Genomic DNA, 25,917 nt, shown 5'->3' with positions numbered 1-25,917 from the left:
GTGGTTCCCTTCCCATTTTTTTTTCGAAAATCAACTTGTGTTCGCGATTCCCGGTTTGAGGCTATCGTGTAACAAGTAAGTCAAGGGGGAATACAGGACCGTATCCCGTTCCTCGGTAGGGTCATTATTCCCGGAATTAGAGACCGAAATACCATTGGTACCGGAAAAAAAAGTGTAGAAAAAAGTGCGGCGGATTTGCTGGATTTTCACGGTGGTTATTACTGAGGATACCTGGATGCTACAGCTAAAAGGGCGGGCCCCTGGTTCGCTTCTTTCTCCTTGTGTAGAAAAATTTCTTTTTTGGAAGGTCAAAATGCCCGATTTTTGAAATTTTGCCGGTCTCTCCTGTCCAAACGCACGGGGATAGAAAGTTGTCCTTTACACCAGAGATAGAGTTTGAGGAGCTGAATTCAACGCACTCTTCGGCTTTATTGTCACTTCAAGCACTGAGGAATTATGGCGGCTAGAATGTCGGCAGAATAGTGGTTTAAACCCTTCCCATTTTTTTTTCGAAAATCAACTTGTGTTCGCGATTCCCGGTTTGAGGCTATCGTGTAACAAGTAAGTCAAGGGGGAATACAGGACCGTATCCCGTTCCTCGGTAGGGTCATTATTCCCGGAATTAGAGACCGAAATACCATTGGTACCGGAAAAAAAAGTGTAGAAAAAAGTGCGGCGGATTTGCTGGATTTTCACGGTGGTTATTACTGAGGATACCTGGATGCTACAGCTAAAAGGGCGGGCCCCTGGTTCGCTTCGTTCTCCTTGTGTAGAAAAATTTCTTTTTTGGAAGGTCAAAATGCCCGATTTTTGAAATTTTGCCCGTCTCTCCTGTCCAAACGCACGGGGATAGAAAGTTGTCCTTTACACCAGAGATAGAGTTTGAGGAGCTGAATTCAACGCACTCTTCGGCTTTATTGTCACTTCAAGCACTGAGGAATTATGGCGGCTAGAATGTCGGCAGAATAGTGGTTTAAACCCTTCCCATTTTTTTTTTCGAAAATCAACTTGTGTTCGCGATTCCCGGTTTGAGGCTATCGTGTAACAAGTAAGTCAAGGGGGAATACAGGACCGTATCCCGTTCCTCGGTAGGGTCATTATTCCCGGAATTAGAGACCGAAATACCATTGGTACCGGAAAAAAAAGTGTAGAAAAAAGTGCGGCGGATTTGCTGGATTTTCACGGTGGTTATTACTGAGGATACCTGGATGCTACAGCTAAAAGGGCGGGCCCCTGGTTCGCTTCGTTCTCCTTGTGTAGAAAAATTTCTTTTTTGGAAGGTCAAAATGCCCGATTTTTGAAATTTTGCCCGTCTCTCCTGTCCAAACGCACGGGGATAGAAAGTTGTCCTTTACACCAGAGATAGAGTTTGAGGAGCTGAATTCAACGCACTCTTCGGCTTTATTGTCACTTCAAGCACTGAGGAATTATGGCGGCTAGAATGTCGGCAGAATAGTGGTTTAAACCCTTCCCATTTTTTTTTCGAAAATCAACTTGTGTTCGCGATTCCCGGTTTGAGGCTATCGTGTAACAAGTAAGTCAAGGGGGAATACAGGACCGTATCCCGTTCCTCGGTAGGGTCATTATTCCCGGAATTAGAGACCGAAATACCATTGGTACCGGAAAAAAAAGTGTAGAAAAAAGTGCGGCGGATTTGCTGGATTTTCACGGTGGTTATTACTGAGGATACCTGGATGCTACAGCTGAAAGGGCGGGCCCCTGGTTGGCTTCGTTCTCCTTGTGTAGAAAAATTTCTTTTTTGGAAGGTCAAAATGCCCGATTTTTGAAATTTTGCCCGTCTCTCCTGTCCAAACGCACGGGGATAGAAAGTTGTCCTTTACACCAGAGATAGAGTTTGAGGAGCTGAATTCAACGCACTCTTCGGCTTTATTGTCACTTCAAGCACTGAGGAATTATGGCGGCTAGAATGTCGGCAGAATAGTGGTTTAAACCCTTCCCATTTTTTTTTCGAAAATCAACTTGTGTTCGCGATTCCCGGTTTGAGGCTATCGTGTAACAAGTAAGTCAAGGGGGAATACAGGACCGTATCCCGTTCCTCGGTAGGGTCATTATTCCCGGAATTAGAGACCGAAATACCATTGGTACCGGAAAAAAAAGTGTAGAAAAAAGTGCGGCGGATTTGCTGGATTTTCACGGTGGTTATTACTGAGGATACCTGGATGCTACAGCTAAAAGGGCGGGCCCCTGGTTCGCTTCGTTCTCCTTGTGTAGAAAAATTTCTTTTTTGGAAGGTCAAAATGCCCGATTTTTGAAATTTTGCCCGTCTCTCCTGTCCAAACGCACGGGGATAGAAAGTTGTCCTTTACACCAGAGATAGAGTTTGAGGAGCTGAATTCAACGCACTCTTCGGCTTTATTGTCACTTCAAGCACTGAGGAATTATGGCGGCTAGAATGTCGGCAGAATAGTGGTTTAAACCCTTCCCATTTTTTTTTCGAAAATCAACTTGTGTTCGCGATTCCCGGTTTGAGGCTATCGTGTAACAAGTAAGTCAAGGGGGAATACAGGACCGTATCCCGTTCCTCGGTAGGGTCATTATTCCCGGAATTAGAGACCGAAATACCATTGGTACCGGAAAAAAAAGTGTAGAAAAGAGTGCGGCGGATTTGCTGGATTTTCACGGTGGTTATTACTGAGGATACCTGGATGCTACAGCTAAAAGGGCGGGCCCCTGGTTCGCTTCGTTCTCCTTGTGTAGAAAAATTTCTTTTTTGGAAGGTCAAAATGCCCGATTTTTGAAATTTTGCCCGTCTCTCCTGTCCAAACGCACGGGGATAGAAAGTTGTCCTTTACACCAGAGATAGAGTTTGAGGAGCTGAATTCAACGCACTCTTCGGCTTTATTGTCACTTCAAGCACTGAGGAATTATGGCGGCTAGAATGTCGGCAGAATAGTGGTTTAAACCCTTCCCATTTTTTTTTCGAAAATCAACTTGTGTTCGCGATTCCCGGTTTGAGGCTATCGTGTAACAAGTAAGTCAAGGGGGAATACAGGACCGTATCCCGTTCCTCGGTAGGGTCATTATTCCCGGAATTAGAGACCGAAATACCATTGGTACCGGAAAAAAAAGTGTAGAAAAAAGTGCGGCGGATTTGCTGGATTTTCACGGTGGTTATTACTGAGGATACCTGGATGCTACAGCTAAAAGGGCGGGCCCCTGGTTCGCTTCGTTCTCCTTGTGTAGAAAAATTTCTTTTTTGGAAGGTCAAAATGCCCGATTTTTGAAATTTTGCCCGTCTCTCCTGTCCAAACGCACGGGGATAGAAAGTTGTCCTTTACACCAGAGATAGAGTTTGAGGAGCTGAATTCAACGCACTCTTCGGCTTTATTGTCACTTCAAGCACTGAGGAATTATGGCGGCTAGAATGTCGGCAGAATCGAAAATCAACTTGTGTTCGCGATTCCCGGTTTGAGGCTATCGTGTAACAAGTAAGTCAAGGGGGAATACAGGACCGTATCCCGTTCCTCGGTAGGGTCATTATTCCCGGAATTAGAGACCGAAATACCATTGGTACCGGAAAAGAAAGCGTAGAAAAAAGTGCGGCGGATTTGCTGGATTTTCACGGTGGTTATTACTGAGGATACCTGGATGCTACAGCTAAAAGGGCGGGCCCCTGGTTCGCTTCGTTCTCCTTGTGTAGAAAAATTTCTTTTTTGGAAGGTCAAAATGCCCGATTTTTGAAATTTTGCCCGTCTCTCCTGTCCAAACGCACGGGGATAGAAAGTTGTCCTTTACACCAGAGATAGAGTTTGAGGAGCTGAATTCAACGCACTCTTCGGCTTTATTGTCACTTCAAGCACTGAGGAATTATGGCGGCTAGAATGTCGGCAGAATAGTGGTTTAAACCCTTCCCATTTTTTTTTCGAAAATCAACTTGTGTTCGCGATTCCCGGTTTGAGGCTATCGTGTAACAAGTAAGTCAAGGGGGAATACAGGACCGTATCCCGTTCCTCGGTAGGGTCATTATTCCCGGAATTAGAGACCGAAATACCATTGGTACCGGAAAAAAAAGTGTAGAAAAAAGTGCGGCGGATTTGCTGGATTTTCACGGTGGTTATTACTGAGGATACCTGGATGCTACAGCTAAAAGGGCGGGCCCCTGGTTCGCTTCGTTCTCCTTGTGTAGAAAAATTTCTTTTTTGGAAGGTCAAAATGCCCGATTTTTGAAATTTTGCCCGTCTCTCCTGTCCAAACGCACGGGGATAGAAAGTTGTCCTTTACACCAGAGATAGAGTTTGAGGAGCTGAATTCAACGCACTCTTCGGCTTTATTGTCACTTCAAGCACTGAGGAATTATGGCGGCTAGAATGTCGGCAGAATAGTGGTTTAAACCCTTCCCATTTTTTTTTCGAAAATCAACTTGTGTTCGCGATTCCCGGTTTGAGGCTATCGTGTAACAAGTAAGTCAAGGGGGAATACAGGACCGTATCCCGTTCCTCGGTAGGGTCATTATTCCCGGAATTAGAGACCGAAATACCATTGGTACCGGAAAAAAAAGTGTAGAAAAGAGTGCGGCGGATTTGCTGGATTTTCACGGTGGTTATTACTGAGGATACCTGGATGCTACAGCTAAAAGGGCGGGCCCCTGGTTCGCTTCGTTCTCCTTGTGTAGAAAAATTTCTTTTTTGGAAGGTCAAAATGCCCGATTTTTTAAATTTTGCCCGTCTCTCCTGTCCAAACGCACGGGGATAGAAAGTTGTCCTTTACACCAGAGATAGAGTTTGAGGAGCTGAATTCAACGCACTCTTCGGCTTTATTGTCACTTCAAGCACTGAGGAATTATGGCGGCTAGAATGTCGGCAGAATAGTGGTTTAAACCCTTCCCATTTTTTTTTCGAAAATCAACTTGTGTTCGCGATTCCCGGTTTGAGGCTATCGTGTAACAAGTAAGTCAAGGGGGAATACAGGACCGTATCCCGTTCCTCGGTAGGGTCATTATTCCCGGAATTAGAGACCGAAATACCATTGGTACCGGAAAAAAAAGTGTAGAAAAAAGTGCGGCGGATTTGCTGGATTTTCACGGTGGTTATTACTGAGGATACCTGGATGCTACAGCTAAAAGGGCGGGCCCCTGGTTCGCTTCGTTCTCCTTGTGTAGAAAAATTTCTTTTTTGGAAGGTCAAAATGCCCGATTTTTGAAATTTTGCCCGTCTCTCCTGTCCAAACGCACGGGGATAGAAAGTTGTCCTTTACACCAGAGATAGAGTTTGAGGAGCTGAATTCAACGCACTCTTCGGCTTTATTGTCACTTCAAGCACTGAGGAATTATGGCGGCTAGAATGTCGGCAGAATCGAAAATCAACTTGTGTTCGCGATTCCCGGTTTGAGGCTATCGTGTAACAAGTAAGTCAAGGGGGAATACAGGACCGTATCCCGTTCCTCGGTAGGGTCATTATTCCCGGAATTAGAGACCGAAATACCATTGGTACCGGAAAAAAAAGTGTAGAAAAAAGTGCGGCGGATTTGCTGGATTTTCACGGTGGTTATTACTGAGGATACCTGGATGCTACAGCTAAAAGGGCGGGCCCCTGGTTCGCTTCGTTCTCCTTGTGTAGAAAAATTTCTTTTTTGGAAGGTCAAAATGCCCGATTTTTGAAATTTTGCCCGTCTCTCCTGTCCAAACGCACGGGGATAGAAAGTTGTCCTTTACACCAGAGATAGAGTTTGAGGAGCTGAATTCAACGCACTCTTCGGCTTTATTGTCACTTCAAGCACTGAGGAATTATGGCGGCTAGAATGTCGGCAGAATAGTGGTTTAAACCCTTCCCATTTTTTTTTCGAAAATCAACTTGTGTTCGCGATTCCCGGTTTGAGGCTATCGTGTAACAAGTAAGTCAAGGGGGAATACAGGACCGTATCCCGTTCCTCGGTAGGGTCATTATTCCCGGAATTAGAGACCGAAATACCATTGGTACCGGAAAAAAAGTGTAGAAAAGAGTGCGGCGGATTTGCTGGATATTCACGGTGGTTATTACTGAGGATACCTGGATGCTACAGCTAAAAGGGCGGGCCCCTGGTTCGCTTCGTTCTCCTTGTGTAGAAAAATTTCTTTTTTGGAAGGTCAAAATGCCCGATTTTTGAAATTTTGCCCGTCTCTCCTGTCCAAACGCACGGGGATAGAAAGTTGTCCTTTACACCAGAGATAGAGTTTGAGGAGCTGAATTCAACGCACTCTTCGGCTTTATTGTCACTTCAAGCACTGAGGAATTATGGCGGCTAGAATGTCGGCAGAATAGTGGTTTAAACCCTTCCCATTTTTTTTTCGAAAATCAACTTGTGTTCGCGATTCCCGGTTTGAGGCTATCGTGTAACAAGTAAGTCAAGGGGGAATACAGGACCGTATCCCGTTCCTCGGTAGGGTCATTATTCCCGGAATTAGAGACCGAAATACCATTGGTACCGGAAAAAAAATGTGTAGAAAAGAGTGCGGCGGATTTGCTGGATTTTCACGGTGGTTATTACTGAGGATACCTGGATGCTACAGCTAAAAGGGCGGGCCCCTGGTTCGCTTCGTTCTCCTTGTGTAGAAAAATTTCTTTTTTGGAAGGTCAAAATGCCCGATTTTTGAAATTTTGCCCGTCTCTCCTGTCCAAACGCACGGGGATAGAAAGTTTTCCTTTACACCAGAGATAGAGTTTGAGGAGCTGAATTCAACGCACTCTTCGGCTTTATTGTCACTTCAAGCACTGAGGAATTATGGCGGCTAGAATGTCGGCAGAATAGTGGTTACCCTTCCCATTTTTTTTTCGAAAATCAACTTGTGTTCGCGATTCCCGGTTTGAGGCTATCGTGTAACAAGTAAGTCAAGGGGGAATACAGGACCGTATCCCGTTCCTCGGTAGGGTCATTATTCCCGGAATTAGAGACCGAAATACCATTGGTACCGGAAAAAAAAGTGTAGAAAAGAGTGCGGCGGATTTGCTGGATTTTCACGGTGGTTATTACTGAGGATACCTGGATGCTACAGCTAAAAGGGCGGGCCCCTGGTTCGCTTCGTTCTCCTTGTGTAGAAAAATTTCTTTTTTGGAAGGTCAAAATGCCCGATTTTTGAAATTTTGCCCGTCTCTCCTGTCCAAACGCACGGGGATAGAAAGTTGTCCTTTACACCAGAGATAGAGTTTGAGGAGCTGAATTCAACGCACTCTTCGGCTTTATTGTCACTTCAAGCACTGAGGAATTATGGCGGCTAGAATGTCGGCAGAATAGTGGTTTAAACCCTTCCCATTTTTTTTTCGAAAATCAACTTGTGTTCGCGATTCCCGGTTTGAGGCTATCGTGTAACAAGTAAGTCAAGGGGGAATACAGGACCGTATCCCGTTCCTCGGTAGGGTCATTATTCCCGGAATTAGAGACCGAAATACCATTGGTACCGGAAAAAAAAGTGTAGAAAAAAGTGCGGCGGATTTGCTGGATTTTCACGGTGGTTATTACTGAGGATACCTGGATGCTACAGCTAAAAGGGCGGGCCCCTGGTTCGCTTCGTTCTCCTTGTGTAGAAAAATTTCTTTTTTGGAAGGTCAAAATGCCCGATTTTTGAAATTTTGCCCGTCTCTCCTGTCCAAACGCACGGGGATAGAAAGTTGTCCTTTACACCAGAGATAGAGTTTGAAGAGCTGAATTCAACGCACTCTTCGGCTTTATTGTCACTTCAAGCACTGAGGAATTATGGCGGCTAGAATGTCGGCAGAATAGTGGTTTAAACCCTTCCCATTTTTTTTTCGAAAATCAACTTGTGTTCGAGATTCCCGGTTTGAGGCTATCGTGTAACAAGTAAGTCAAGGGGGAATACAGGACCGTATCCCGTTCCTCGGTAGGGTCATTATCCCCGGAATTAGAGACCGAAATACCATTGGTACCGGAAAAAAAAGTGTAGAAAAAAGTGCGGCGGATTTGCTGGATATTCACGGTGGTTATTACTGAGGATACCTGGATGCTACAGCTAAAAGGGCGGGCCCCTGGTTCGCTTCGTTCTCCTTGTGTAGAAAAATTTCTTTTTTGGAAGGTCAAAATGCCCGATTTTTGAAATTTTGCCCGTCTCTCCTGTCCAAACCCACGGGGATAGAAAGTTGTCCTTTACACCAGAAATAGAGTTTGAGGAGCTGAATTCAACGCACTCTTCGGCTTTATTGTCACTTCAAGCACTGAGGAATTATGGCGGCTAGAATGTCGGCAGAATAGTGGTTTAAACCCTTCCCATTTTTTTTTCGAAAATCAACTTGTGTTCGCGATTCCCGGTTTGAGGCTATCGTGTAACAAGTAAGTCAAGGGGGAATACAGGACCGTATCCCGTTCCTCGGTAGGGTCATTATTCCCGGAATTAGAGACCGAAATACCATTGGTACCGGAAAAAAAAGTGTAGAAAAGAGTGCGGCGGATTTGCTGGATTTTCACGGTGGTTATTACTGAGGATACCTGGATGCTACAGCTAAAAGGGCGGGCCCCTGGTTCGCTTCGTTCTCCTTGTGTAGAAAAATTTCTTTTTTGGAAGGTCAAAATGCCCGATTTTTGAAACTTTGCCCGTCTCTCCTGTCCAAACGCACCGGGATAGAAAGTTGTCCTTTACACCAGAGATAGAGTTTGAGGAGCTGAATTCAACGCACTCTTCGGCTTTATTGTCACTTCAAGCACTGAGGAATTATGGCGGCTAGAATGTCGGCAGAATAGTGGTTTAAACCCTTCCCATTTTTTTTTCGAAAATCAACTTGTGTTCGCGATTCCCGGTTTGAGGCTATCGTGTAACAAGTAAGTCAAGGGGGAATACAGGACCGTATCCCGTTCCTCGGTAGGGTCATTATTCCCGGAATTAGAGACCGAAATACCATTGGTACCGGAAAAAAAAGTGTAGAAAAAAGTGCGGCGGATTTGCTGGATTTTCACGGTGGTTATTACTGAAGATACCTGGATGCTACAGCTAAAAGGGCGGGCCCCTGGTTCGCTTCGTTCTCCTTGTGTAGAAAAATTTCTTTTTTGGAAGGTCAGAATGCCCGATTTTTGAAATTTTGCCCGTCTCTCCTGTCCAAACGCACGGGGATAGAAAGTTGTCCTTTACACCAGAGATAGAGTTTGAGGAGCTGAATTCAACGCACTCTTCGGCTTTATTGTCACTTCAAGCACTGAGGAATTATGGCGGCTAGAATGTCGGCAGAATAGTGGTTTAAACCCTTCCCATTTTTTTTTCGAAAATCAACTTGTGTTCGCGATTCCCGGTTTGAGGCTATCGTATAACAAGTAAGTCAAGGGGGAATACAGGACCGTATCCCGTTCCTCGGTAGGGTCATTATTCCCGGAATTAGAGACCGAAATACCATTGGTACCGGAAAAAAAAGTGTAGAAAAGAGTGCGGCGGATTTGCTGGATTTTCACGGTGGTTATTACTGAGGATACCTGGATGCTACAGCTAAAAGGGCGGGCCCCTGGTTCGCTTCGTTCTCCTTGTGTAGAAAAATTTCTTTTTTGGAAGGTCAAAATGCCCGATTTTTTAAATTTTGCCCGTCTCTCCTGTCCAAACGCACGGGGATAGAAAGTTGTCCTTTACACCAGAGATAGAGTTTGAGGAGCTGAATTCAACGCACTCTTCGGCTTTATTGTCACTTCAAGCACTGAGGAATTATGGCGGCTAGAATGTCGGCAGAATAGTGGTTTAAACCCTTCCCATTTTTTTTTCGAAAATCAACTTGTGTTCGCGATTCCCGGTTTGAGGCTATCGTGTAACAAGTAAGTCAAGGGGGAATACAGGACCGTATCCCGTTCCTCGGTAGGGTCATTATTCCCGGAATTAGAGACCGAAATACCATTGGTACCGGAAAAAAAAGTGTAGAAAAAAGTGCGGCGGATTTGCTGGATTTTCACGGTGGTTATTACTGAGGATACCTGGATGCTACAGCTAAAAGGGCGGGCCCCTGGTTCGCTTCGTTCTCCTTGTGTAGAAAAATTTCTTTTTTGGAAGGTCAAAATGCCCGATTTTTGAAATTTTGCCCGTCTCTCCTGTTCAAACGCACGGGGATAGAAAGTTGTCCTTTACACCAGAGATAGAGTTTGAGGAGCTGAATTCAACGCACTCTTCGGCTTTATTGTCACTTCAAGCACTGAGGAATTATGGCGGCTAGAATGTCGGCAGAATAGTGGTTTAAACCCTTCCCATTTTTTTTTCGAAAATCAACTTGTGTTCGCGATTCCCGGTTTGAGGCTATCGTGTAACAAGTAAGTCAAGGGGGAATACAGGACCGTATCCCGTTCCTTGGTAGGGTCATTACTCCCGGAATTAGAGACCGAAATACCATTGGTACCGGAAAAAAAAGTGTAGAAAAAAGTGCGGCGGATTTGCTGGATTTTCACGGTGGTTATTACTGAGGATACCTGGATGCTACAGCTAAAAGGTCGGGCCCCTGGTTCGCTTCGTTCTCCTTGTGTAGAAAAATTTCTTTTTTGGAAGGTCAAAATGCCCGATTTTTGAAATTTTGCCCGTCTCTCCTGTCCAAACGCACGGGGATAGAAAGTTGTCCTTTACACCAGAGATAGAGTTTGAGGAGCTGAATTCAACGCACTCTTCGGCTTTATTGTCACTTCAAGCACTGAGGAATTATGGCGGCTAGAATGTCGGCAGAATAGTGGTTTAAACCCTTCCCATTTTTTTTTCGAAAATCAACTTGTGTTCGCGATTCCCGGTTTGAGGCTATCGTGTAACAAGTAAGTCAAGGGGGAATACAGGACCGTATCCCGTTCCTCGGTAGGGTCATTATTCCCGGAATTAGACACCGAAATACCATTGGTACCGGAAAAAAAAGTGTAGAAAAGAGTGCGGCGGATTTGCTGGATTTTCACGGTGGTTATTACTGAGGATACCTGGATGCTACAGCTAAAAGGGCGGGCCCCTGGTTCGCTTCGTTCTCCTTGTGTAGAAAAATTTCTTTTTTGGAAGGTCAAAATGCCCGATTTTTGAAATTTTGCCCGTCTCTCCTGTCCAAACGCACGGGGATAGAAAGTTGTCCTTTACACCAGAGATAGAGTTTGAGGAGCTGAATTCAACGCACTCTTCGGCTTTATTGTCACTTCAAGCACTGAGGAATTATGGCGGCTAGAATGTCGGCAGAATAGTGGTTTAAACCCTTCCCATTTTTTTTTCGAAAATCAACTTGTGTTCGCGATTCCCGGTTTGAGGCTATCGTGTAACAAGTAAGTCAAGGGGGAATACAGGACCGTATCCCGTTCCTCGGTAGGGTCATTATTCCCGGAATTAGAGACCGAAATACCATTGGTACCGGAAAAAAAAGTGTAGAAAAGAGTGCGGCGGATTTGCTGGATTTTCACGGTGGTTATTACTGAGGATACCTGGATGCTACAGCTAAAAGGGCGGGCCCCTGGTTCGCTTCGTTCTCCTTGTGTAGAAAAATTTCTTTTTTGGAAGGTCAAAATGCCCGATTTTTGAAACTTTGCCCGTCTCTCCTGTCCAAACGCACCGGGATAGAAAGTTGTCCTTTACACCAGAGATAGAGTTTGAGGAGCTGAATTCAACGCACTCTTCGGCTTTATTGTCACTTCAAGCACTGAGGAATTATGGCGGCTAGAATGTCGGCAGAATAGTGGTTTAAACCCTTCCCATTTTTTTTTCGAAAATCAACTTGTGTTCGCGATTCCCGGTTTGAGGCTATCGTGTAACAAGTAAGTCAAGGGGGAATACAGGACCGTATCCCGTTCCTCGGTAGGGTCATTATTCCCGGAATTAGAGACCGAAATACCATTGGTACCGGAAAAAAAAGTGTAGAAAAAAGTGCGGCGGATTTGCTGGATTTTCACGGTGGTTATTACTGAAGATACCTGGATGCTACAGCTAAAAGGGCGGGCCCCTGGTTCGCTTCGTTCTCCTTGTGTAGAAAAATTTCTTTTTTGGAAGGTCAGAATGCCCGATTTTTGAAATTTTGCCCGTCTCTCCTGTCCAAACGCACGGGGATAGAAAGTTGTCCTTTACACCAGAGATAGAGTTTGAGGAGCTGAATTCAACGCACTCTTCGGCTTTATTGTCACTTCAAGCACTGAGGAATTATGGCGGCTAGAATGTCGGCAGAATAGTGGTTTAAACCCTTCCCATTTTTTTTTCGAAAATCAACTTGTGTTCGCGATTCCCGGTTTGAGGCTATCGTGTAACAAGTAAGTCAAGGGGGAATACAGGACCGTATCCCGTTCCTCGGTAGGGTCATTATTCCCGGAATTAGAGACCGAAATACCATTGGTACCGGAAAAAAAAGTGTAGAAAAAAGTGCGGCGGATTTGCTGGATTTTCACGGTGGTTATTACTGAAGATACCTGGATGCTACAGCTAAAAGGGCGGGCCCCTGGTTCGCTTCGTTCTCCTTGTGTAGAAAAATTTCTTTTTTGGAAGGTCAGAATGCCCGATTTTTGAAATTTTGCCCGTCTCTCCTGTCCAAACGCACGGGGATAGAAAGTTGTCCTTTACACCAGAGATAGAGTTTGAGGAGCTGAATTCAACGCACTCTTCGGCTTTATTGTCACTTCAAGCACTGAGGAATTATGGCGGCTAGAATGTCGGCAGAATAGTGGTTTAAACCCTTCCCATTTTTTTTTCGAAAATCAACTTGTGTTCGCGATTCCCGGTTTGAGGCTATCGTATAACAAGTAAGTCAAGGGGGAATACAGGACCGTATCCCGTTCCTCGGTAGGGTCATTATTCCCGGAATTAGAGACCGAAATACCATTGGTACCGGAAAAAAAAGTGTAGAAAAGAGTGCGGCGGATTTGCTGGATTTTCACGGTGGTTATTACTGAGGATACCTGGATGCTACAGCTAAAAGGGCGGGCCCCTGGTTCGCTTCGTTCTCCTTGTGTAGAAAAATTTCTTTTTTGGAAGGTCAAAATGCCCGATTTTTTAAATTTTGCCCGTCTCTCCTGTCCAAACGCACGGGGATAGAAAGTTGTCCTTTACACCAGAGATAGAGTTTGAGGAGCTGAATTCAACGCACTCTTCGGCTTTATTGTCACTTCAAGCACTGAGGAATTATGGCGGCTAGAATGTCGGCAGAATAGTGGTTTAAACCCTTCCCATTTTTTTTTCGAAAATCAACTTGTGTTCGCGATTCCCGGTTTGAGGCTATCGTGTAACAAGTAAGTCAAGGGGGAATACAGGACCGTATCCCGTTCCTCGGTAGGGTCATTATTCCCGGAATTAGAGACCGAAATACCATTGGTACCGGAAAAAAAAGTGTAGAAAAAAGTGCGGCGGATTTGCTGGATTTTCACGGTGGTTATTACTGAGGATACCTGGATGCTACAGCTAAAAGGGCGGGCCCCTGGTTCGCTTCGTTCTCCTTGTGTAGAAAAATTTCTTTTTTGGAAGGTCAAAATGCCCGATTTTTGAAATTTTGCCCGTCTCTCCTGTTCAAACGCACGGGGATAGAAAGTTGTCCTTTACACCAGAGATAGAGTTTGAGGAGCTGAATTCAACGCACTCTTCGGCTTTATTGTCACTTCAAGCACTGAGGAATTATGGCGGCTAGAATGTCGGCAGAATAGTGGTTTAAACCCTTCCCATTTTTTTTTCGAAAATCAACTTGTGTTCGCGATTCCCGGTTTGAGGCTATCGTGTAACAAGTAAGTCAAGGGGGAATACAGGACCGTATCCCGTTCCTTGGTAGGGTCATTACTCCCGGAATTAGAGACCGAAATACCATTGGTACCGGAAAAAAAAGTGTAGAAAAAAGTGCGGCGGATTTGCTGGATTTTCACGGTGGTTATTACTGAGGATACCTGGATGCTACAGCTAAAAGGTCGGGCCCCTGGTTCGCTTCGTTCTCCTTGTGTAGAAAAATTTCTTTTTTGGAAGGTCAAAATGCCCGATTTTTGAAATTTTGCCCGTCTCTCCTGTCCAAACGCACGGGGATAGAAAGTTGTCCTTTACACCAGAGATAGAGTTTGAGGAGCTGAATTCAACGCACTCTTCGGCTTTATTGTCACTTCAAGCACTGAGGAATTATGGCGGCTAGAATGTCGGCAGAATAGTGGTTTAAACCCTTCCCATTTTTTTTTCGAAAATCAACTTGTGTTCGCGATTCCCGGTTTGAGGCTATCGTGTAACAAGTAAGTCAAGGGGGAATACAGGACCGTATCCCGTTCCTCGGTAGGGTCATTATTCCCGGAATTAGAGACCGAAATACCATTGGTACCGGAAAAAAAAGTGTAGAAAAGAGTGCGGCGGATTTGCTGGATTTTCACGGTGGTTATTACTGAGGATACCTGGATGCTACAGCTAAAAGGGCGGGCCCCTGGTTCGCTTCGTTCTCCTTGTGTAGAAAAATTTCTTTTTTGGAAGGTCAAAATGCCCGATTTTTGAAATTTTGCCCGTCTCTCCTGTCCAAACGCACGGGGATAGAAAGTTGTCCTTTACACCAGAGATAGAGTTTGAGGAGCTGAATTCAACGCACTCTTCGGCTTTATTGTCACTTCAAGCACTGAGGAATTATGGCGGCTAGAATGTCGGCAGAATAGTGGTTTAAACCCTTCCCATTTTTTTTTCGAAAATCAACTTGTGTTCGCGATTCCCGGTTTGAGGCTATCGTGTAACAAGTAAGTCAAGGGGGAATACAGGACCGTATCCCGTTCCTCGGTAGGGTCATTATTCCCGGAATTAGAGACCGAAATACCATTGGTACCGGAAAAAAAAGTGTAGAAAAAAGTGCGGCGGATTTGCTGGATTTTCACGGTGGTTATTACTGAAGATACCTGGATGCTACAGCTAAAAGGGCGGGCCCCTGGTTCGCTTCGTTCTCCTTGTGTAGAAAAATTTCTTTTTTGGAAGGTCAAAATGCCCGATTTTTGAAATTTTGCCCGTCTCTCCTGTCCAAACGCACGGGGATAGAAAGTTGTCCTTTACACCAGAGATAGAGTTTGAGGAGCTGAATTCAACGCACTCTTCGGCTTTATTGTCACTTCAAGCACTGAGGAATTATGGCGGCTAGAATGTCGGCAGAATAGTGGTTTAAACCCTTCCCATTTTTTTTTCGAAAATCAACTTGTGTTCGCGATTCCCGGTTTGAGGCTATCGTATAACAAGTAAGTCAAGGGGGAATACAGGACCGTATCCCGTTCCTCGGTAGGGTCATTATTCCCGGAATTAGAGACCGAAATACCATTGGTACCGGAAAAAAAAGTGTAGAAAAGAGTGCGGCGGATTTGCTGGATTTTCACGGTGGTTATTACTGAGGATACCTGGATGCTACAGCTAAAAGGGCGGGCCCCTGGTTCGCTTCGTTCTCCTTGTGTAGAAAAATTTCTTTTTTGGAAGGTCAAAATGCCCAATTTTTTAAATTTTGCCCGTCTCTCCTGTCCAAACGCACGGGGATAGAAAGTTGTTCTTTACACCAGAGATAGAGTTTGAGGAGCTGAATTCAACGCACTCTTCGGCTTTATTGTCACTTCAAGCACTGAGGAATTATGGCGGCTAGAATGTCGGCAGAATAGTGGTTTAAACCCTTCCCATTTTTTTTTCGAAAATCAACTTGTGTTCGCGATTCCCGGTTTGAGGCTATCGTGTAACAAGTAAGTCAAGGGGGAATACAGGACCGTATCCCGTTCCTCGGTAGGGTCATTATTCCCGGAATTAGAGACCGAAATACCATTGGTACCGGAAAAAAAAGTGTAGAAAAAAGTGCGGCGGATTTGCTGGATTTTCACGGTGGTTATTACTGAGGATACCTGGATGCTACAGCTAAAAGGGCGGGCCCCTGGTTCGCTTCGTTCTCCTTGTGTAGAAAAATTTCTTTTTTGGAAGGTCAAAATGCCCGATTTTTGAAATTTTGCCGGTCTCTCCTGTCCAAACGCACGGGGATAGAAAGTTGTCCTTTACACCAGAGATAGAGTTTGAGGAGCTGAATTCAACGCACTCTTCGGCTTTATTGTCACTTCAAGCACTGAGGAATTATGGCGGCTAGAATGTCGGCAGAATAGTGGTTTAAACCCTTCCCATTTTTTTTTCGAAAATCAACATGTGTTCGCGATTCCTGGTTTGAGGCTATCGTGTAACAAGTAAGTCAAGGGGGAATACAGGACCGTATCCCGTTCCTCGGTAGGGTCATTACTCCCGGAATTAGAGACCGAAATACCATTGGTACCGGAAAAAAAAGTGTAGAAAAAAGTGCGGCGGATTTGCTGGATTTTCACGGTGGTTATTACTGAGGATACCTGGATGCTACAGCTAAAAGGGCGGGCCCCTGGTTCGCTTCGTTCTCCTTGTGTAGAAAAATTTCTTTTTTGGAAGGTCAGAATGCCCGATTTTTGAAATTTTGCCCGTCTCTCCTGTCCAAACGCACGGGGATAGAAAGTTGTCCTTTACACCAGAGATAGAGTTTGAGGAGCTGAATTCAACGCACTCTTCGGCTTTATTGTCACTTCAAGCACTGAGGAATTATGGCGGCTAGAATGTCGGCAGAATAGTGGTTTAAACCCTTCCCATTTTTTTTTCGAAAATCAACTTGTGTTCGCGATTCCCGGTTTGAGGCTATCGTGTAACAAGTAAGTCAAGGGGGAATACAGGACCGTATCCCGTTCCTCGGTAGGGTCATTATTCCCGGAATTAGAGACCGAAATACCATTGGTACCGGAAAAAAAAGTGTAGAAAAAAGTGCGGCGGATTTGCTGGATTTTCACGGTGGTTATTACTGAAGATACCTGGATGCTACAGCTAAAAGGGCGGGCCCCTGGTTCGCTTCGTTCTCCTTGTGTAGAAAAATTTCTTTTTTGGAAGGTCAGAATGCCCGATTTTTGAAATTTTGCCCGTCTCTCCTGTCCAAACGCACGGGGATAGAAAGTTGTCCTTTACACCAGAGATAGAGTTTGAGGAGCTGAATTCAACGCACTCTTCGGCTTTATTGTCACTTCAAGCACTGAGGAATTATGGCGGCTAGAATGTCGGCAGAATAGTGGTTTAAACCCTTCCCATTTTTTTTTCGAAAATCAACTTGTGTTCGCGATTCCCGGTTTGAGGCTATCGTATAACAAGTAAGTCAAGGGGGAATACAGGACCGTATCCCGTTCCTCGGTAGGGTCATTATTCCCGGAATTAGAGACCGAAATACCATTGGTACCGGAAAAAAAAGTGTAGAAAAGAGTGCGGCGGATTTGCTGGATTTTCACGGTGGTTATTACTGAGGATACCTGGATGCTACAGCTAAAAGGGCGGGCCCCTGGTTCGCTTCGTTCTCCTTGTGTAGAAAAATTTCTTTTTTGGAAGGTCAAAATGCCCGATTTTTTAAATTTTGCCCGTCTCTCCTGTCCAAACGCACGGGGATAGAAAGTTGTCCTTTACACCAGAGATAGAGTTTGAGGAGCTGAATTCAACGCACTCTTCGGCTTTATTGTCACTTCAAGCACTGAGGAATTATGGCGGCTAGAATGTCGGCAGAATAGTGGTTTAAACCCTTCCCATTTTTTTTTCGAAAATCAACTTGTGTTCGCGATTCCCGGTTTGAGGCTATCGTGTAACAAGTAAGTCAAGGGGGAATACAGGACCGTATCCCGTTCCTCGGTAGGGTCATTATTCCCGGAATTAGAGACCGAAATACCATTGGTACCGGAAAAAAAAGTGTAGAAAAAAGTGCGGCGGATTTGCTGGATTTTCACGGTGGTTATTACTGAGGATACCTGGATGCTACAGCTAAAAGGGCGGGCCCCTGGTTCGCTTCGTTCTCCTTGTGTAGAAAAATTTCTTTTTTGGAAGGTCAAAATGCCCGATTTTTGAAATTTTGCCCGTCTCTCCTGTTCAAACGCACGGGGATAGAAAGTTGTCCTTTACACCAGAGATAGAGTTTGAGGAGCTGAATTCAACGCACTCTTCGGCTTTATTGTCACTTCAAGCACTGAGGAATTATGGCGGCTAGAATGTCGGCAGAATAGTGGTTTAAACCCTTCCCATTTTTTTTTCGAAAATCAACTTGTGTTCGCGATTCCCGGTTTGAGGCTATCGTGTAACAAGTAAGTCAAGGGGGAATACAGGACCGTATCCCGTTCCTTGGTAGGGTCATTACTCCCGGAATTAGAGACCGAAATACCATTGGTACCGGAAAAAAAAGTGTAGAAAAAAGTGCGGCGGATTTGCTGGATTTTCACGGTGGTTATTACTGAGGATACCTGGATGCTACAGCTAAAAGGTCGGGCCCCTGGTTCGCTTCGTTCTCCTTGTGTAGAAAAATTTCTTTTTTGGAAGGTCAAAATGCCCGATTTTTGAAATTTTGCCCGTCTCTCCTGTCCAAACGCACGGGGATAGAAAGTTGTCCTTTACACCAGAGATAGAGTTTGAGGAGCTGAATTCAACGCACTCTTCGGCTTTATTGTCACTTCAAGCACTGAGGAATTATGGCGGCTAGAATGTCGGCAGAATAGTGGTTTAAACCCTTCCCATTTTTTTTTCGAAAATCAACTTGTGTTCGCGATTCCCGGTTTGAGGCTATCGTGTAACAAGTAAGTCAAGGGGGAATACAGGACCGTATCCCGTTCCTCGGTAGGGTCATTATTCCCGGAATTAGAGACCGAAATACCATTGGTACCGGAAAAAAAAGTGTAGAAAAGAGTGCGGCGGATTTGCTGGATTTTCACGGTGGTTATTACTGAGGATACCTGGATGCTACAGCTAAAAGGGCGGGCCCCTGGTTCGCTTCGTTCTCCTTGTGTAGAAAAATTTCTTTTTTGGAAGGTCAAAATGCCCGATTTTTGAAATTTTGCCCGTCTCTCCTGTCCAAACGCACGGGGATAGAAAGTTGTCCTTTACACCAGAGATAGAGTTTGAGGAGCTGAATTCAACGCACTCTTCGGCTTTATTGTCACTTCAAGCACTGAGGAATTATGGCGGCTAGAATGTCGGCAGAATAGTGGTTTAAACCCTTCCCATTTTTTTTTCGAAAATCAACTTGTGTTCGCGATTCCCGGTTTGAGGCTATCGTGTAACAAGTAAGTCAAGGGGGAATACAGGACCGTATCCCGTTCCTCGGTAGGGTCATTATTCCCGGAATTAGAGACCGAAATACCATTGGTACCGGAAAAAAAAGTGTAGAAAAAAGTGCGGCGGATTTGCTGGATTTTCACGGTGGTTATTACTGAAGATACCTGGATGCTACAGCTAAAAGGGCGGGCCCCTGGTTCGCTTCGTTCTCCTTGTGTAGAAAAATTTCTTTTTTGGAAGGTCAAAATGCCCGATTTTTGAAATTTTGCCCGTCTCTCCTGTCCAAACGCACGGGGATAGAAAGTTGTCCTTTACACCAGAGATAGAGTTTGAGGAGCTGAATTCAACGCACTCTTCGGCTTTATTGTCACTTCAAGCACTGAGGAATTATGGCGGCTAGAATGTCGGCAGAATAGTGGTTTAAACCCTTCCCATTTTTTTTTCGAAAATCAACTTGTGTTCGCGATTCCCGGTTTGAGGCTATCGTATAACAAGTAAGTCAAGGGGGAATACAGGACCGTATCCCGTTCCTCGGTAGGGTCATTATTCCCGGAATTAGAGACCGAAATACCATTGGTACCGGAAAAAAAAGTGTAGAAAAGAGTGCGGCGGATTTGCTGGATTTTCACGGTGGTTATTACTGAGGATACCTGGATGCTACAGCTAAAAGGGCGGGCCCCTGGTTCGCTTCGTTCTCCTTGTGTAGAAAAATTTCTTTTTTGGAAGGTCAAAATGCCCAATTTTTTAAATTTTGCCCGTCTCTCCTGTCCAAACGCACGGGGATAGAAAGTTGTTCTTTACACCAGAGATAGAGTTTGAGGAGCTGAATTCAACGCACTCTTCGGCTTTATTGTCACTTCAAGCACTGAGGAATTATGGCGGCTAGAATGTCGGCAGAATAGTGGTTTAAACCCTTCCCATTTTTTTTTCGAAAATCAACTTGTGTTCGCGATTCCCGGTTTGAGGCTATCGTGTAACAAGTAAGTCAAGGGGGAATACAGGACCGTATCCCGTTCCTCGGTAGGGTCATTATTCCCGGAATTAGAGACCGAAATACCATTGGTACCGGAAAAAAAAGTGTAGAAAAAAGTGCGGCGGATTTGCTGGATTTTCACGGTGGTTATTACTGAGGATACCTGGATGCTACAGCTAAAAGGGCGGGCCCCTGGTTCGCTTCGTTCTCCTTGTGTAGAAAAATTTCTTTTTTGGAAGGTCAAAATGCCCGATTTTTGAAATTTTGCCGGTCTCTCCTGTCCAAACGCACGGGGATAGAAAGTTGTCCTTTACACCAGAGATAGAGTTTGAGGAGCTGAATTCAACGCACTCTTCGGCTTTATTGTCACTTCAAGCACTGAGGAATTATGGCGGCTAGAATGTCGGCAGAATAGTGGTTTAAACCCTTCCCATTTTTTTTTCGAAAATCAACATGTGTTCGCGATTCCTGGTTTGAGGCTATCGTGTAACAAGTAAGTCAAGGGGGAATACAGGACCGTATCCCGTTCCTCGGTAGGGTCATTACTCCCGGAATTAGAGACCGAAATACCATTGGTACCGGAAAAAAAAGTGTAGAAAAAAGTGCGGCGGATTTGCTGGATTTTCACGGTGGTTATTACTGAGGATACCTGGATGCTACAGCTAAAAGGGCGGGCCCCTGGTTCGCTTCGTTCTCCTTGTGTAGAAAAATTTCTTTTTTGGAAGGTCAAAATGCCCGATTTTTGAAATTTTGCCCGTCTCTCCTGTCCAAACGCACGGGGATAGAAAGTTGTCCTTTACACCAGAGATAGAGTTTGAGGAGCTGAATTCAACGCACTCTTCGGCTTTATTGTCACTTCAAGCACTGAGGAATTATGGCGGCTAGAATGTCGGCAGAATAGTGGTTTAAACCCTTCCCATTTTTTTTTCGAAAATCAACTTGTGTTCGCGATTCCCGGTTTGAGGCTATCGTGTAACAAGTAAGTCAAGGGGGAATACAGGACCGTATCCCGTTCCTCGGTAGGGTCATTATTCCCGGAATTAGAGACCGAAATACCATTGGTACCGGAAAAAAAAGTGTAGAAAAGAGTGCGGCGGATTTGCTGGATTTTCACGGTGGTTATTACTGAGGATACCTGGATGCTACAGCTAAAAGGGCGGGCCCCTGGTTCGCTTCGTTCTCCTTGTGTAGAAAAATTTCTTTTTTGGAAGGTCAAAATGCCCGATTTTTGAAATTTTGCCCGTCTCTCCTGTCCAAACGCACGGGGATAGAAAGTTGTCCTTTACACCAGAGATAGAGTTTGAGGAGCTGAATTCAACGCACTCTTCGGCTTTATTGTCACTTCAAGCACTGAGGAATTATGGCGGCTAGAATGTCGGCAGAATAGTGGTTTAAACCCTTCCCATTTTTTTTTCGAAAATCAACTTGTGTTCGCGATTCCCGGTTTGAGGCTATCGTGTAACAAGTAAGTCAAGGGGGAATACAGGACCGTATCCCGTTCCTCGGTAGGGTCATTATTCCCGGAATTAGAGACCGAAATACCATTGGTACCGGGAAAAAAAAGTGTAGAAAAAAGTGCGGCGGATTTGCTGGATTTTCACGGTGGTTATTACTGAGGATACCTGGATGCTACAGCTAAAAGGGCGGGCCCCTGGTTCGCTTCGTTCTCCTTGTGTAGAAAAATTTCTTTTTTGGAAGGTCAAAATGCCCGATTTTTGAAATTTTGCCCGTCTCTCCTGTCCAAACGCACGGGGATAGAAAGTTGTCCTTTACACCAGAGATAGAGTTTGAGGAGCTGAATTCAACGCACTCTTCGGCTTTATTGTCACTTCAAGCACTGAGGAATTATGGCGGCTAGAATGTCGGCAGAATAGTGGTTTAAACCCTTCCCATTTTTTTTTCGAAAATCAACTTGTGTTCGCGATTCCCGGTTTGAGGCTATCGTGTAACAAGTAAGTCAAGGGGGAATACAGGACCGTATCCCGTTCCTCGGTAGGGTCATTATTCCCGGAATTAGAGACCGAAATACCATTGGTACCGGAAAAAAAAGTGTAGAAAAAAGTGCGGCGGATTTGCTGGATTTTCACGGTGGTTATTACTGAGGATACCTGGATGCTACAGCTAAAAGGGCGGGCCCCTGGTTCGCTTCGTTCTCCTTGTGTAGAAAAATTTCTTTTTTGGAAGGTCAAAATGCCCGATTTTTGAAATTTTGCCCGTCTCTCCTGTCCAAACGCACGGGGATAGAAAGTTGTCCTTTACACCAGAGATAGAGTTTGAGGAGCTGAATTCAACGCACTCTTCGGCTTTATTGTCACTTCAAGCACTGAGGAATTATGGCGGCTAGAATGTCGGCAGAATAGTGGTTTAAACCCTTCCCATTTTTTTTTCGAAAATCAACTTGTGTTCGCGATTCCCGGTTTGAGGCTATCGTGTAACAAGTAAGTCAAGGGGGAATACAGGACCGTATCCCGTTCCTCGGTGGGGTCATTATTCCCGGAATTAGAGACCGAAATACCATTGGTACCGGAAAAAAAAGTGTAGAAAAGAGTGCGGCGGATTTGCTGGATTTTCGCGGTGGTTATTACTGAGGATACCTGGATGCTACAGCTAAAAGGGCGGGCCCCTGGTTCGCTTCGTTCTCCTTGTGTAGAAAAATTTTTTTTTGGAAGGTCAAAATGCCCGATTTTTGAAATTTTGCCCGTCTCTCCTGTCCAAACGCACCGGGATAGAAAGTTGTCCTTTACACCAGAGATAGAGTTTGAGGAGCTGAATTCAACGCACTCTTCGGCTTTTTTGTCACTTCAAGCACTGAGGAATTATGGCGGCTAGAATGTCGGCAGAATAGTGGTTTAAACCCTTCCCATTTTTTTTTCGAAAATCAACTTGTGTTCGCGATTCCCGGTTTGAGGCTATCGTGTAACAAGTAAGTCAAGGGGGAATACAGGACCGTATCCCGTTCCTCGGTAGGGTCATTATTCCCGGAATTAGAGACCGAAATACCATTGGTACCGGAAAAAAAAGTGTAGAAAAAAGTGCGGCGGATTTGCTGGATTTTCACGGTGGTTATTACTGAGGATACCTGGATGCTACAGCTAAAAGGGCGGGCCCCTGGTTCGCTTCGTTCTCCTTGTGTAGAAAAATTTCTTTTTTGGAAGGTCAAAATGCCCGATTTTTGAAATTTTGCCCGTCTCTCCTGTCCAAACGCACGGGGATAGAAAGTTGTCCTTTACACCAGAGATAGAGTTTGAGGAGCTGAATTCAACGCACTCTTCGGCTTTATTGTCACTTCAAGCACTGAGGAATTATGGCGGCTAGAATGTCGGCAGAATAGTGGTTTAAACCCTTCCCATTTTTTTTTCGAAAATCAACTTGTGTTCGCGATTCCCGGTTTGAGGCTATCGTGTAACAAGTAAGTCAAGGGGGAATACAGGACCGTATCCCGTTCCTCGGTAGGGTCATTATTCCCGGAATTAGAGACCGAAATACCATTGGTACCGGAAAAAAAAGTGTAGAAAAAAGTGCGGCGGATTTGCTGGATTTTCACGGTGGTTATTACTGAGGATACCTGGATGCTACAGCTAAAAGGGCGGGCCCCTGGTTCGCTTCGTTCTCCTTGTGTAGAAAAATTTCTTTTTTGGAAGGTCAAAATGCCCGATTTTTGAAATTTTGCCGGTCTCTCCTGTCCAAACGCACGGGGATAGAAAGTTGTCCTTTACACCAGAGATAGAGTTTGAGGAGCTGAATTCAACGCACTCTTCGGCTTTATTGTCACTTCAAGCACTGAGGAATTATGGCGGCTAGAATGTCGGCAGAATAGTGGTTTAAACCCTTCCCATTTTTTTTTCGAAAATCAACTTGTGTTCGCGATTCCCGGTTTGAGGCTATCGTGTAACAAGTAAGTCAAGGGGGAATACAGGACCGTATCCCGTTCCTCGGTAGGGTCATTATTCCCGGAATTAGAGACCGAAATACCATTGGTACCGGAAAAAAAAGTGTAGAAAAGAGTGCGGCGGATTTGCTGGATTTTCACGGTGGTTATTACTGAGGATACCTGGATGCTACAGCTAAAAGGGCGGGCCCCTGGTTCGCTTCGTTCTCCTTGTGTAGAAAAATTTCTTTTTTGGAAGGTCAAAATGCCCGATTTTTGAAATTTTGCCCGTCTCTCCTGTCCAAACGCACGGGGATAGAAAGTTGTCCTTTACACCAGAGATAGAGTTTGAGGAGCTGAATTCAACGCACTCTTCGGCTTTATTGTCACTTCAAGCACTGAGGAATTATGGCGGCTAGAATGTCGGCAGAATAGTGGTTTAAACCCTTCCCATTTTTTTTTCGAAAATCAACTTGTGTTCGCGATTCCCGGTTTGAGGCTATCGTGTAACAAGTAAGTCAAGGGGGAATACAGGACCGTATCCCGTTCCTCGGTAGGGTCATTATTCCCGGAATTAGAGACCGAAATACCATTGGTACCGGAAAAAAAAGTGTAGAAAAAAGTGCGGCGGATTTGCTGGATTTTCACGGTGGTTATTACTGAGGATACCTGGATGCTACAGCTAAAAGGGCGGGCCCCTGGTTCGCTTCGTTCTCCTTGTGTAGAAAAATTTCTTTTTTGGAAGGTCAAAATGCCCGATTTTTGAAATTTTGCCCGTCTCTCCTGTCCAAACGCACGGGGATAGAAAGTTGTCCTTTACACCAGAGATAGAGTTTGAGGAGCTGAATTCAACGCACTCTTCGGCTTTATTGTCACTTCAAGCACTGAGGAATTATGGCAGCTAGAATGTCGGCAGAATAGTGGTTTAAACCCTTCCCATTTTTTTTTCGAAAATCAACTTGTGTTCGCGATTCCCGGTTTGAGGCTATCGTGTAACAAGTAAGTCAAGGGGGAATACAGGACCGTATCCCGTTCCTCGGTAGGGTCATTATTCCCGGAATTAGAGACCGAAATACCATTGGTACCGGAAAAAAAAGTGTAGAAAAAAGTGCGGCGGATTTGCTGGATTTTCACGGTGGTTATTACTGAGGATACCTGGATGCTACAGCTAAAAGGGCGGGCCCCTGGTTCGCTTCGTTCTCCTTGTGTAGAAAAATTTCTTTTTTGGAAGGTCAAAATGCCCGATTTTTGAAATTTTGCCCGTCTCTCCTGTCCAAACGCAGGGGGATAGAAAGTTGTCCTTTACACCAGAGATAGAGTTTGAGGAGCTGAATTCAACGCACTCTTCGGCTTTATTGTCACTTCAAGCACTGAGGAATTATGGCGGCTAGAATGTCGGCAGAATAGTGGTTTAAACCCTTCCCATTTTTTTTTCGAAAATCAACTTGTGTTCGCGATTCCCGGTTTGAGGCTATCGTGTAACAAGTAAGTCAAGGGGGAATACAGGACCGTATCCCGTTCCTCGGTAGGGTCATTATTCCCGGAATTAGAGACCGAAATACCATTGGTACCGGAAAAAAAAGTGTAGAAAAAAGTGCGGCGGATTTGCTGGATTTTCACGGTGGTTATTACTGAGGATACCTGGATGCTACAGCTAAAAGGGCGGGCCCCTGGTTCGCTTCGTTCTCCTTGTGTAGAAAAATTTCTTTTTTGGAAGGTCAAAATGCCCGATTTTTGAAATTTTCCCCGTCTCTCCTGTCCAAACGCACGGGGATAGAAAGTTGTCCTTTACACCAGAGATAGAGTTTGAGGAGCTGAATTCAACGCACTCTTCGGCTTTATTGTCACTTCAAGCACTGAGGAATTATGGCGGCTAGAATGTCGGCAGAATCGAAAATCAACTTGTGTTCGCGATTCCCGGTTTGAGGCTATCGTGTAACAAGTAAGTCAAGGGGGAATACAGGACCGTATCCCGTTCCTCGGTAGGGTCATTATTCCCGGAATTAGAGACCGAAATACCATTGGTACCGGAAAAAAAAGTGTAGAAAAAAGTGCGGCGGATTTGCTGGATTTTCACGGTGGTTATTACTGAGGATACCTGGATGCTACAGCTAA

This window comes from Periplaneta americana, chromosome 15, assembly GCF_040183065.1.
Source record: "Periplaneta americana isolate PAMFEO1 chromosome 15, P.americana_PAMFEO1_priV1, whole genome shotgun sequence".
NCBI lineage: Eukaryota > Metazoa > Arthropoda > Insecta > Blattodea > Blattidae > Periplaneta > Periplaneta americana.
This window is presented reverse-complemented; position numbering follows the sequence as displayed.